Source organism: Mercenaria mercenaria, chromosome 4, assembly GCF_021730395.1.
Source record: "Mercenaria mercenaria strain notata chromosome 4, MADL_Memer_1, whole genome shotgun sequence".
NCBI lineage: Eukaryota > Metazoa > Mollusca > Bivalvia > Venerida > Veneridae > Mercenaria > Mercenaria mercenaria.
The window spans coordinates 58960289-58973660 of NC_069364.1; positions in this window are offsets into that span (position 1 = coordinate 58960289).

A 13372-nucleotide genomic window follows, 5' to 3' on the forward strand; every position below is an offset into this window, starting at 1 on the left:
ATCACTTATTCAGACCAATCAAGGAGATGAAAAGCATCTTCCTCAATCCTTGGTCTCGTTAGTGCCTTGATGATGGTGACTTTCTCCTTGAAGCTCACAGGTGTTGTTGGTTGTTCTGACTGAGCTCCTAGATTAGCCAGTTGTTCTGCATCTTCATTACCTGAAAGTCCACAATGGAATGGAATCCACTGGAGCACTGGAGTGCTACTTTGCAGGTGATACTCACGCTCTGCATTCTCCTGGCCAGCTGTGGAGCTTTATTGTTGATCAGAGCTTCCATGACAGACAGTGCATCTGCGAGAAAGACGACTGAGGTGTTTTCTTCTGCCGAGTCTTCAATCATTGAGACGGCCTTCATGAGTGATTCAGTCTCCGCCTTGTAATTGCTGCATTGTTCCTGTGGCTGCATGTAGTGTCTCGCTCTAGCCAGACGGGTATAGAAAGAAAACTCCTGCTCCTCCATCTTTAATGGTGCATGTGGCTAATCCATCAGTATAGATACGAGTTCATGTTTCCGGAGGATAGTCTTCATTGATCATGGCTAGAGTGAGGCTCTTCCGAATACCTTCATCCTCTTGTTTCCCGCAGTCAAGATGAGGAACAACAAGTCTCACAGTCACGGAAGGCAGATCATTCCCTAGAGGGTTTATAATGTTTTCTCTACTTAGGGGGAGTCGTTGGTGTGTTCAGCTCAGTTTCAAACTCTCGATTCGCGAACGAAGCTGCTACGCTTGAGCCGATTTTTGGTGTAGCCATCCAACTTGCTTTCATGGGATGGTCTTGAAAAGACCTGAACTTCTCTGCTTGAGGCAGGGCCTTTGCATGTCACCTGTCTTGTAACGGCTGTATACCTGTTAGCTTCTCCATGAAGGAGATCGGTGTAGACTTTGTAGCACCTGTCATGGTCCGCAATGGTTGGTTTTGAACCTTGTCTAGAGCCTGTTTGTTAGTTTTGGCAGTAGTGGACCAGGCAGTTGAACTACTCTAAATGGGTGTCTCGCCGTTCCCTGTTGAAGGGGGTGTTTGAAGCATCTTTGTAGTTGGAGGCAAAAGTGTTTGCCGCTTATTTACCCGTCAACAGTTCGCCATTCTCTTCAAAAGTTGTTGAGCCTCTCCCTGTGTCTTCATCGTTCAGCTGTCTCGTCAATCTCCGTAGCTTTTGACCATCTCGCTTTAGGTTGAGGCGAGGCTGTTTTGTTTCTCCAGCTTTTCCCCTGTGCCTCTAGTTTGTGCCTGGGCAATTTTGCTTTGGCTCTCTGTAGTGAAAGGTTACTTTCTTGTGAGGGAAAGTCTTCTGCTTCCTCCCTGGCTTCTGATAGCTTCGCCTGAAGATTCTCCAGCTCATCACTCCAGTAGGGCTTATAGTCCTTTCTTTCTCCTCTTGGAATTGCGCTATAAGTTGCCTTTAGTATACTGGCGTTGAAGTCTTTGACAACCCGGCAGATGTCTCTACCTTCCACTCTGATGTCTGTACAGAGCTCTTCGCTCAGACTTTGGTAAAATGTCCATCTTGCCTTCTTGTAGTTTCATCTGGGTATGTTGGGTGAAGTAGAGGCTATACGGTCCATAGTAAGATGGACTAGGCAATGGTCGCTACCTCCTAGTTGCTCATCAACTTCCCGTTTGACATGTCCGTGTATGTCATCAGTATATTAGGCAAGGTCAGGGATTGACGTTGTTCGCCAGCTTCTTGAGTAAAAGGTTTGGGGATCGTCCGGCTTGCTGATAAGGTTCAGCTTATTATCATCTTGCCAGGCCTCCACTTCCTCTCCATGTTTATTCAGGTGGTCATATCCCCAGCTTTGTGAGTGACTGTTAAAGTCTCCTACAATGATGAACCTGGTTACATCAGTTGCAACTTTGTCCAGGGACAGAGCTTTGTGACTTGGAGAGTATATATTCACAAGTTTTAAGATGAACTCGTTCTTTCTGAGGCTCAGAACTTGGAACTCGGAGTCATCCATATGCATGTTGGTCTGGACAGCACTGATGTTGTTCCTGACCAATGTCACGATGCTGCCTTTTCGTCTGCCAATTCTGTCACAGCGAAAACACTGGTTTCCTCTGATTTTGAAGGATTTCTCTGATTGCAGGTGAGTTTCCTGAATGCAACAGACATTGACGTCTTTCTCATGGAGGATATGCTCAAGTTCAGCCTTCTAGTTGAAGACACCCTCTGCATTCCAATGCATCAACCTGAAAGTCTGTTGCTGATTGATTCTCCTCTTTGGTATGTTCCTCCTTCTTCTCTTTGCATGTTGTGGAATGAAGGAGGGACCCCCAATAGCTGTGTGTGGACTCTGAGCCCGGCACGGAATCTCCCTGGAGGGACCTCAGAGATTCAGCACCACATTGCTGTATACCGGATGGCTGTGTATTCATAGCGATATTGCATGGTGCTGTGGTTCGTTTAGAAAGTGTCAATGGTCCAGCATCTCTGTCTTCAACTCTCTAGGTTTCTGTCGGGGTTACCTCACCCTTAGTTCCGAGTTCATACCATACCCTGGGAATACAGGGGCTATTTGTCCCATAGCTGGGGGTCTGTTCATAGGCATCAGGGCGTATCCACACACCGGTGGGCCTGGCATGCCACATGTCTGGGGACAGACCTCCTCCGAGTCCCCTGCAGTTCTACCTGATGCCGCAATATGCTCAGTTACCTTGTGGTGCCATCTGGGAGGAACTGCAAAGGGCTTGTCCCTAGAGGCTATGTACTGGCAGGGAAGACTTACGCACTCGGCTTCTTTTTCACCAGAAGGCTAGCCAGCGGCGGAGGCTGAAAGCGGAAGGTGACAAGCACACAACACACAGCACACCACGCTTGACGCATCAACAGACCAGTGTCACACAAAGAACTACCCATATTCATGCGATTCCTATTACAAACATTGCCGTTTGTCATTTTTACAAGAACTTTTCCCATTAAACGTTTGTATTTATGTGCAAGTCAATTGAACGTCCGCCATATGCATTTTACGCACTCTGTTAAATCACGAGGTGGTAAAACAAAAAATTCTTCTAACTTTCCACATCTGCAGAGTTTAATCTAATATCCCCGGATACAAATGTCATCAGTATATAAGGCAAGGTCAGGGATTGACGTTGTAATTTTTACAATACAAAGATCACATTTAAAAAAGGCAAGATTCGCATAAACAAGAATCATCAGTCACTGTTCATACTCCATGCACGTGGATTCTACCTAGATTCTGCCCACGGTACCCTTCATTCCGTCGGCGTCGGTATTTTCTGGTATCACTGAAAACCAAACACTGTTACCTCTACCAGGTCTCAAATCATGACGGTCACTGTTATCGTGATGATCGAAAGAATCACAATCACGAGTGATTAACCTCCGTCTGTCACGGTTCTGAGCGCAGGATGACATTACGTTTTCCCAATTCCCAAGTCACTTTTATGAAGTGCACAGAGAATGCTCTAGAAGTTCTATGGTTATGTATTGCGGTACTAACCATGCGTTCCGGTTTCGGCTATAATTATTCCCGGCGATGCTGTAGAGCAAGAGAAATCTCGGAGTTTAAGGTCGTCATGGATGAGCTTGTTTACTTTAACCCTTTTATCCTCTCCTCGACGCTCAAGTAGTACACGAATCACAATCTTCAATGTCCTTTCACTGATCATACGGCATGGCTGCCTAGCCACAATTCCGCTAGGCAATATGTATGACAAGGGATTGAACATCAAAAATTGTCATACTTTAATACATATTTCAACAGCTAGTTCCATTTCTGAAGCCAGACTCCCAGACCAACGATTATTCATTATGTACACTATAATTAACCAGTAAATAATCACCATAACTACTGTTGTGCAAATAAACAAGGACAATACACGTTTCTGATGTAATTATGTCTGCATATGTCCGAGGGATTGTTTTTGACCATAACCTAAGGTCGAGGTCACCAACATATCCCAGGGACTTCTGCAGACAGACGTTAATACATAAAACAAAGGTGTATTGTCGATATTAATGACACAAAGGCTATTGTTTTCATGGGTGATGACTTTTCGACTCTGGTACAATTTTAATTACCATTTTGTTGTTCTTGGAAACGGTCAACTAGTTTTAAATATCAATAAATGAGGCGCACAAATCAGCAACACTACCAAAAGCATGTAATCAATGTTTTTAAACGATCATCTTTACTTCTTGTTATTGCAAACATGATGTTTTCCACATTTTTTGCATATCACTCACACAAATTGGTAATCACAAACACAAGTTCAAGAATACTAATGAGTTATTTTGAGTACGAACAGTTATTTTGTGTACGAACGTGTACTTCCAAAGTATGAGAAATTAAATTTAAAAAAAAAACATACCGATTCAGATTTCCCAAAATCATTAAAATGGTTCCTAAAAATAAAAAATCGCAAAAGTAACACGCGATTCAATACATTCACGGTTATCGGCGAAAATTGAACCGTTTTCTTTTTTTCCTAACTCTGAATTCGAAATGAGAGTAATCGAAGAAGCACATAGGCTTTAGGGGAGATGGCAGTGCACAGGTTTGATAACTAATACAGCAAAGTATTCAATGGATTGGGTTGCATCTTTTTGTTACAAAAAAAAAAGAAGTTTTTATGGAAGAAACAAGACTCATACCAGATGTCCATCAACGCAAGTTTCAAAAATAAAAATCGTGTATTAACAGCACGTGAATTGCCTTGTTAATACTTTTTTCTTCTCGTTAATATATGTTATTATCCAGCGTAACAGTGGTGTTTTATGCAAGAATAATGGTTTGTGAACAGTCAGCACAAATATGAGGCCCAATGTACGAAAAACAAGTTCCTAACACTTATCTATCACGCGACGACTGTCACAAGCAGTCAACTTATAAAAGTACAAAACGAAGCAAGTACAGGCTACGTGCGTTTTGTGAGTAATACTTTTACATACAGCAGGACAATATCCAGAAACATAAATTGTTGTACATTAGAATAAGTAATTGTATCGTTGTTGTATCATGTTTGAAGAACATTCATTTTATGGTCGATACATGTGAAACATCTGGTCAGATAAATAAAGTCTAGTCATGTAAGTGCATATATTTATTGTTGCTTTTGTACTTGATTTCTTGACAAATATTCATGGTGTTCAGTTTTACAAATTTCATCATGGGAAGCCTAGTATACTTATAATTGCATAATTGACAGGTTTAACTCCAAGGGTCATGAGAAAGGGCTCTCTTATTCTTATATATAAATAAGCACTCCTCTGAGATTATCGTTTTTGTCGAGCCCCCTTGCGGAAGCGAAGACATAGTCGTCCAAATGGCTGTTCAGTGTATGTGCTCGCGTGCGTCCGTGCGTCCGTCCGGATTTGTTTGTCCGGACCATAACTTTGACATGCATGGAGCAATCTTGTTTATATTTGGCATGAATGTTAACCTCAGTGAGACGAGTGAGTACGAACAGTTATTTTGTGTACGAACGTGTTGACCTACTTCTAAAGTATGAGACATTAAAAAAAACATACCGAATCAGATTTCCCAAAATCGTTGATATGATCCCTAAAAAATAAAAAATCGCAAAAGTTACACGCGATTCAATACATTCACGGTTATCTGCGAAAATTGAACCGTTTTCTTTTTCCTAACTCTGAATTCGAGAAAAAAGGAAAACAATGAGAGTGATCGAAGAAGCACATAGGCTTTAGGGGAGATGGCAGTGCGTAGGGTTGATAACTAATACAGCAAAACATTCAATGAATTGGACTGCATCTTTTTTGTTACATAAAAGAACTTTTTATGGAAGAAACAAGACTCAAATACCAGATGTCCATCAACGCAAGTTTCAAAAATAAAAATCGTGTATTAACAGCCTGTGAATTGCCTTGTTTTCTTCTCGTTAATATATGTTAATATCCAGCGTAAATGTAGTGTTTTATGCAAGAATAATGGTTTATGAACAGCCAGCACAAATATGAGGCCCAATGGACGAAAAACAGGTTCCTAACACTTGACTGTCACAAGCAGTCAACTTATAAAAATACAAAACGAAGCATGTACAACTACAGGAGCCCGTCCGTTTAGCTCAGTAGGGAGAGCGTTGGTCTACGGATCGCGGGGTCGCGAGTTCGATCCCCGGGCGGGGCGTATGTTCTCCGTGACGATTTGATAAAAGACATTGTGTCTGAAATCATTCGTCCTCCACCTCTGATAACTCATGTGGGGAAGTTGGCAGTTACTTGCGGAGAACAGGTTTGTACTGGTACAGAATCCAGGAGCACTGGTTACGTTAACTGCCCGCCGTTACATGACTGAAATACTGTAGAAAAACGGCGTTAAACCCAAAACAAACAATGTACAAGTACAGGCTACGTGCGTTTTGTGAGTATTACGATGACAATATCCAGAAACAATATCGTTGTACAGAATAAGTAATTGTGTTGTTGCATCATGTTTGAAGTACATGTACATTCATTTTATAATCGATACATGTGAAACATCTGGTCAGCTAAAAAAAGTCTAGTCATGTAAGTGCATATATTTATTGTTGCTTTTTTGTACTTGATTTATTGACAAATATTCATGGTGTTCAGTTTTACAAATTTCATCATGGGAAGCCGTGCATAATTGACAGGTTTAACTCCAAGGGTCATGAGAAAGGGCTCTCTTTTTTATATAAAAAAGCACTTCTCTGAGATTGTCATTTTTTACGTTTATTAGGTTCGCTAAATAGAAACTACTGTACTAATATTGAGAGGCAAAACAACAGAAACGTTTGTTTCTAAGATATTAAAAGAAGTAAATTGGTTCTGTTTAAAGGGCCTTTCTGACTTGTTTGGATATTATCGTTATCCCTTGGTACTTTCATTTTGTGTTGCCTCAAACAGACATGTTTCAATCTATAAGTAACCGATTGTACCTAACAAATTTGGTAAAAATATGAATAGTTATTATGTATAGGTAAAAGGTTTCATATAACCAGCAAAGGTGGCTGTGTGAGTCTTATTGCCAAAACGGTCCGAGACAATTTATGAACATATTTACAAAAATGACATAATATACTGTATATATAAGAATTTATAATGATAATATTATCTTTGCCAAAGATAATATTATCTTTGGCAGGGTTTCAGAAATCCCATGTCCGGAGCCCGGGGGCTACCAGAAAATTCTGTCAGGCTACTAAATTTTTTCAGAGCGTGCCCGGCGGGCTACCTTGAAACTCCGTATCGAGTAGCCCGGAAATTAATTATTTAGTCTTCAAATATAATTTTGATAGTTGTCTATAATCCCCTTGGTTATCAAGAGATACATGCCCGAGGCTTTAATTCTCTTACCACCTACAGTCACAATCTGCAAACAATTAACCGTTTAATCGTACCCGCAGGCAAATGTTTACAAAAACATGTGCAATTGTGATTTTAGACTGATCCAATAACATTAAAATCGCTGATCGGTATTGTTTAAAACAATATGCAAACCAGTCTTAAAATTACGTCATTAAAATCGACCATGATTTTGCAAAATATCAGAAAGTATACAGAATTTTGGACAAACATAAATTCGGATAAGTGAATACAGAGTGCCAGGCCCAAGAAACTGAGAGACGTTATATACAGTGCTTTAGGGTATAGCGGATAGCTAACTAATTTTACCTGCATTCCAGTTCAAAGAAATGAAAATATTAGTTTTTATTCATTATATCAGACAGAACACATATTCTTCTTAAAACAGTCAGCTTTTCATGGAAATTTATATGTTTTTTCTCTCCACGCCATTGTTTACATGTGACTTGAATTAGGGTGTACAGGATAGTTTTGGTCATTTTTTACATTATTAGTTTAAAATCCACTGCTTAACAAACTTTCCAAGATTTCTTTAATATAAATCAGAATACATGTATTCTCTTTTCAAAAACATTCAGCTTTTTAAATTTGTATCAGATACTTTTCATTCACTGACGTTTTTTACATATACACCAATTTAGTCTATATGGGATAGCTTTATTTTACATTTTATGGCAAATGAAAAATAACACAACAAGCAAATATTTAAAATGTATTTCAGAATATCTGTTTGCATGCCAGTAAAAGAATGATATGAAAATTAATACAATAATTCAAGTCTAAATATAAAATTTGTCAATCTGTCCTCTATACCCTAAAATCCGCTATACCCTAAAGCGCTGTACGCGGTTCTATTCCGTTTATTAAACCAGACAGATGTTTAGAATCAAACGGGATCAACTTTAAATAATTTTGAGATAAATTACAATTCATACAGCTGTAAGTTAGTAAGTTCTAAGGAATTTGCAAGTTTATAAAAATTGATTTGCATTCCTTTTTTTATTGCCATGTTGCAATAACTATCAGGAGTACTTTTGATAATATTTCTCAGTTTAAAAACATGTAGTTTTATCTTTTAAAATGAGAAAAAGGAGTAATGATAATTGCTATTTAAGAGAACAAAATTTATAACAATGTGGTTAAGGCTAAAATTATGAAACCTCTAATAATTTAATCATTCCATCCACTGTAGTTTAGAAGCACATAGTAAATAAACCGAAATGGCCATTGCCAAATAAACTTAAATGTTCGGGCTACCAGATTAAAATTTTGGTAGCCCAATGGGCTACCAGTAAATTTGCAGATTTCTGAAACCCTGTCTTTGGTAAGTTAAACCGGTTATATTTCCGATGATAACATTATGCTTAAACGTAGCAATATTTTTTTTCACTTACAAGTAACAATACACTATATACATGTATCCTATTATCTGCAGTTACTAAAATACTGTTGGAGTTTTACCTGGTAATGTGTGTGCAAGGTAAGCCACAAAAAAAGAGAAAAAAAACTTTTATAAACGTGTATACATGTACCTTAATAACGACATGTCAGACTGACATGTCCCTGTTAGCCATTTTCCAAAGGCGATTGGTTATGACCATAAAGTCTTGTTACTGCATGATGGATGGCCGATTGAAATTTATAAATCACACTTGTCTGTGTGCATACGGGGTTATTCAGTACATCTGTTGTACAATTACTCGGACAAATTAATGTGACATGTATTACAATGTAATGTTAAAGCTGTTAATGAGCGTTTATGCAAATGCAGCATTCGCGAGGTTGATATAAATCATATAACGGTGCATGCGTGCAAATACAGGCATTTCCATGTACGTGCTCGATACCTGTTAAGGAAAAATACTCGTCTGTTTTCCTACAAACTACATATTTGGTCATGCATGATGTGACTTGCTGGAAAAGATAACTTGCCGGCTTACCTTTCCGAACATTAAAGTACATACACCAGAAGTCAATGTCCTCATAAGATTGCACGTCTTAATTAAATCCGCAGCAGAAATAGAAATGTGGTGACAAAAAGTAAGGAAGACATTCGGCCGAACCATCTAATCCGTATTTTTCCTAATTTGCGGATTTATTACAAAGATACAGAAATGAACTACATTTTGTATACAACATTCCAAGTTAGAAGGATCTTTTTGTCTTTAATAAAGTCAATTTTCTGACTAAACAAGTAAGATAATAGTGGAAAATAGATAAAATAAGAAAACATGAGAAAAGATATCATTTATTACTGTAACATGTGTAACGTGTGCATATATACAAATACTGTGTCCAATGAGTCTATATGTCACCTTACACAAAGTATGAAACAGAAATCGTAAGCAAGTACTTAATGTAATATAATGGAAAAAGGAATAATATACAATATGAAAATGATAATTATGTGCATGAATGTGAAAGACTTATTCACTGGAATTCACATTATTATGTCCTGGTATTAAGACAGTAACGGTATATATAACATTATTCATACATACATATTACAGGAACATGAGAGCTGTACATAGATGTACGACATTTTACGACAATATCCTGAGTAAATATATTGTGCACAACGTTTCGAGCGTGCTTATTTAAAAGTTTCATTTTGTTCTCTTAGTTCGATCCTGTAACGTTAGCATCATTCAGAATATCAACAAATATTTAAGTACGAAAAATATTATAGTGTGATTATTCTTAACGGAAGGGCATCCCATCTTCTTTTCAGGTTTCATTATGAAGCTTTTACAGTCTAGCGCTGGGACCCTCTCCCAATTACCCACCAGTTGCAATACATATTGGTAAAAATACTGTATTGGTAAAGTCTAAACTGTTCGCAAGTGTCTAGCACTATTTGGAAAACTCGGCCAGTCCTTTTTTTTGTGACATTCTGTACTTGCTGTGACCATAATTTTTATGCTTTGGAGAAATATTGGTTTCGGCTACTTTAACACCCACTTGCAATTTATTGTAAATAGTGTTTACTAGTCCAACGATAAGATAAGATTTTATGTCAGAAAACACGTTATTTTACCTCAATGCTCGTCCAATTGATATGGAATATCGACTCTTTGTAAGTCTGCACAGGTTTAATTCAAAGAAAAATCACGTGTGCCGCCATCCATATGCTCATGGATCCCATCCAGTGTCATTAACCGCACCTAAGGTTGGTGCAAATCTGTTGACCCTTAAATACTACCTCGTGTTTGTATATTCAACATTATCGAAAGCTTAGTGACTTTTAAATAACCATACAGACGCGCAATTGTAACAGAGCTGAAGATAAGTTAAATAGCCAAAAGTTTTAAACGAAAACTCACGTATTTACCCTGTGTAAAATTCAGGTTCAAAAACATTTTTTCGAAAAAAAAAGGTATTGAAATTTATTTTCATGGTGCTTGTATGCTAGCTATGATATAACGAATGTTTTATAAGTAAAGATAAAGCCTACTTGAGCCGCGCCATGGGAAAACCAACATAGTGGGTGTGCAACCAGCATGGATCCAGACCAGCCTGCGCATCCGCGCAGTCTGGTCAGGATCCATGCTGTTCGCTAACAGTTTCTCCAATTCCAATAGGCTTTAAAAGCGAACAGCATGGAGCCTGACCAAACTGCGCGGATGTGCAGGCTGGTCTGGATCCATGCTGGTCGCACACCCACTATGTTGGTTTTCCCATGGCACGGCTCACTTGAATTTTTGATTTGTAAAATACTGAAACATACAGTAGAAAATATCCTATCAACATCGTTTTTGACGATAAATTGAATGTTAATTAAAATATTTTGAAAAATTATAAAGTTCCTACTACCACCCTCGGAGTTTTTTTGACTGGTTACAATATCAGTGGTATTAAATCAACAAGCAGGCCAAAATAACAGTCTCGAAAAGTATCTCAGAAATACTCATGGTGTTGTTTGGCCTTCTGTACATTCTTTGTGTTCATCAGATGGCCATTTTCACCTAAAGTCACATGTAATCCTTTAAAGCCCTAACCCAGATTTCATATTTGAAAACATAAACAATTTCTATATATAGTTGATGAAAACATTAAATTGACATGTCTATATGTATCAGCACTATGTATTAGGGTTAAACAATAAACACTTAAATGTATAGCTAAACAAAGTATAAATGCGTGCTATTTCTAAAAAAAAAATGAATGAAGCTCCATATACACAAATGCTTTATACATTTAGTTAAATTAGATACATTTGATGAGAATTTTCTACATTTGAAATAAATATGTGAAGATAAAATATTCTAGTGAGAGATAGGCACTGGATATCTTTAAAATGATTTCTTTAAACTTAAATCTGTACTTCAGCTTTAATACATTTTGCCTGAAGTTTTGATAAAAACAGAGACTGCACATAACATAAAACTGCACTTAATGGATATACTCCCAATTTACGCCGGTGCTAAGGGACATCTTTGAACCCGATAAACAGAAAACCAAGAATATCGAGAAAAAAAAACTAGAAATTGTGGGCGGATTTTATATCGTTCAAAAAGTATAAATACTCTTAACCAAACTGATGTCTCAAAAAACGTTGTTTTTTTTTCAATAAATCAAAATATAGACGGAAAAAACACAACATACGTGAAATAAAGAATGTTTTGTAATTAAGAAATAATGAATTCTATTAGTGTATGACGGTCAGTTGTTTCTCGTCACAGATGCAATAAAACACCTGATCAAACACCGCTTATTTTAATGTGGAGGCAGTCATGATGTACTGCACTAAGGGTCACACATTTTTATAAATGTAAATGCAATGATCGAATGTATGTATGTTTATAAACTTATATTTATTTCGAAAGTTTATAGAAACATATGGTAGATTTCATTGGATACTTTCAAAATATAAGTATTAAAACGAATTTCACCGGCTATACGCACTACACTTGAATGCGGAAGAATATGAATTTTAAATAATCGAGCATTTATATAAATGTATGCATGTATATTTCAGTGAAGATATGAACATAATTTCTTATAGATATACTGATATGATATTCACCATCTTCATATTTAAATGAGTGAAATTGAAATCCACCTTTCCGATGTCATGACGGCACAATGCGCAAATTTGATTAAAGCAGATGTTAACGGTGGCATGAAATAAACGGAAAATTTAACCAAAGACAGAGGGGATCTAAAATCAAATTATGATATATTCAAACACTATCTGAAAATCTGCGTCATCTATAAGGTGACCGACGTTTGTTGTTACGAAGTATAATTTATTTCGAATTAGCATTTATTACGACACAGATGTAACATTTCAAGAAAAATTCCGTCTGCATTTTGACTGATTATGTAAGAATTAAAATACACCTCTGCGCAAGAATCACGCTTTTGACTGAAATGTGACAAGGGATGTTTCTATTTATCATGATTTTTTAAGTCAATAACCTTATAAAATAAGTGCATGTTACAGCGCAGAACGCAGAGCAATAAGAATGTCTATAATCTGCAATTTGTGATATGTGGATTCTTATAACCCGCGAGGCGAAAATGATATGGATCCGGATCGTAGGTTAATTGAATCCTCTTGTTCGTACTTAACTACATGTACATTATGAGGTTATTTGAATCCTCTTGTTCGTACTTAAGTACATGTATATTATGAGGTTATTTGAATCCTCTTGTTCGTACTTAACTACATGTACATTATGAGGTTAATTGAATCCTCTTGTTCGTACTTAACTACATGTATATTATGAGGTTATTTGAATCCTCTTGTTCGTACTTAAGTACATGTACATTATGAGGTTATTTGAATCCTCTTGTTCGTACTTAAGTACATGTATATTATGAGGTTATTTGAATCCTCTTGTTCGTACTTAACTACATGTACATTATGAGGTTAATTGAATCCTCTTGTTCGTACTTAACTACATGTATATTATGAGGTTATTTGAATCCTCTTGTTCGTACTTAACTACATGTACATTATGAGGTTATTTGAATCCTCTTGTTCGTACTTAGGTACATGTACATTATGAGGTTATTTGAATCCTCTTGTTCGTACTTAAGTACATG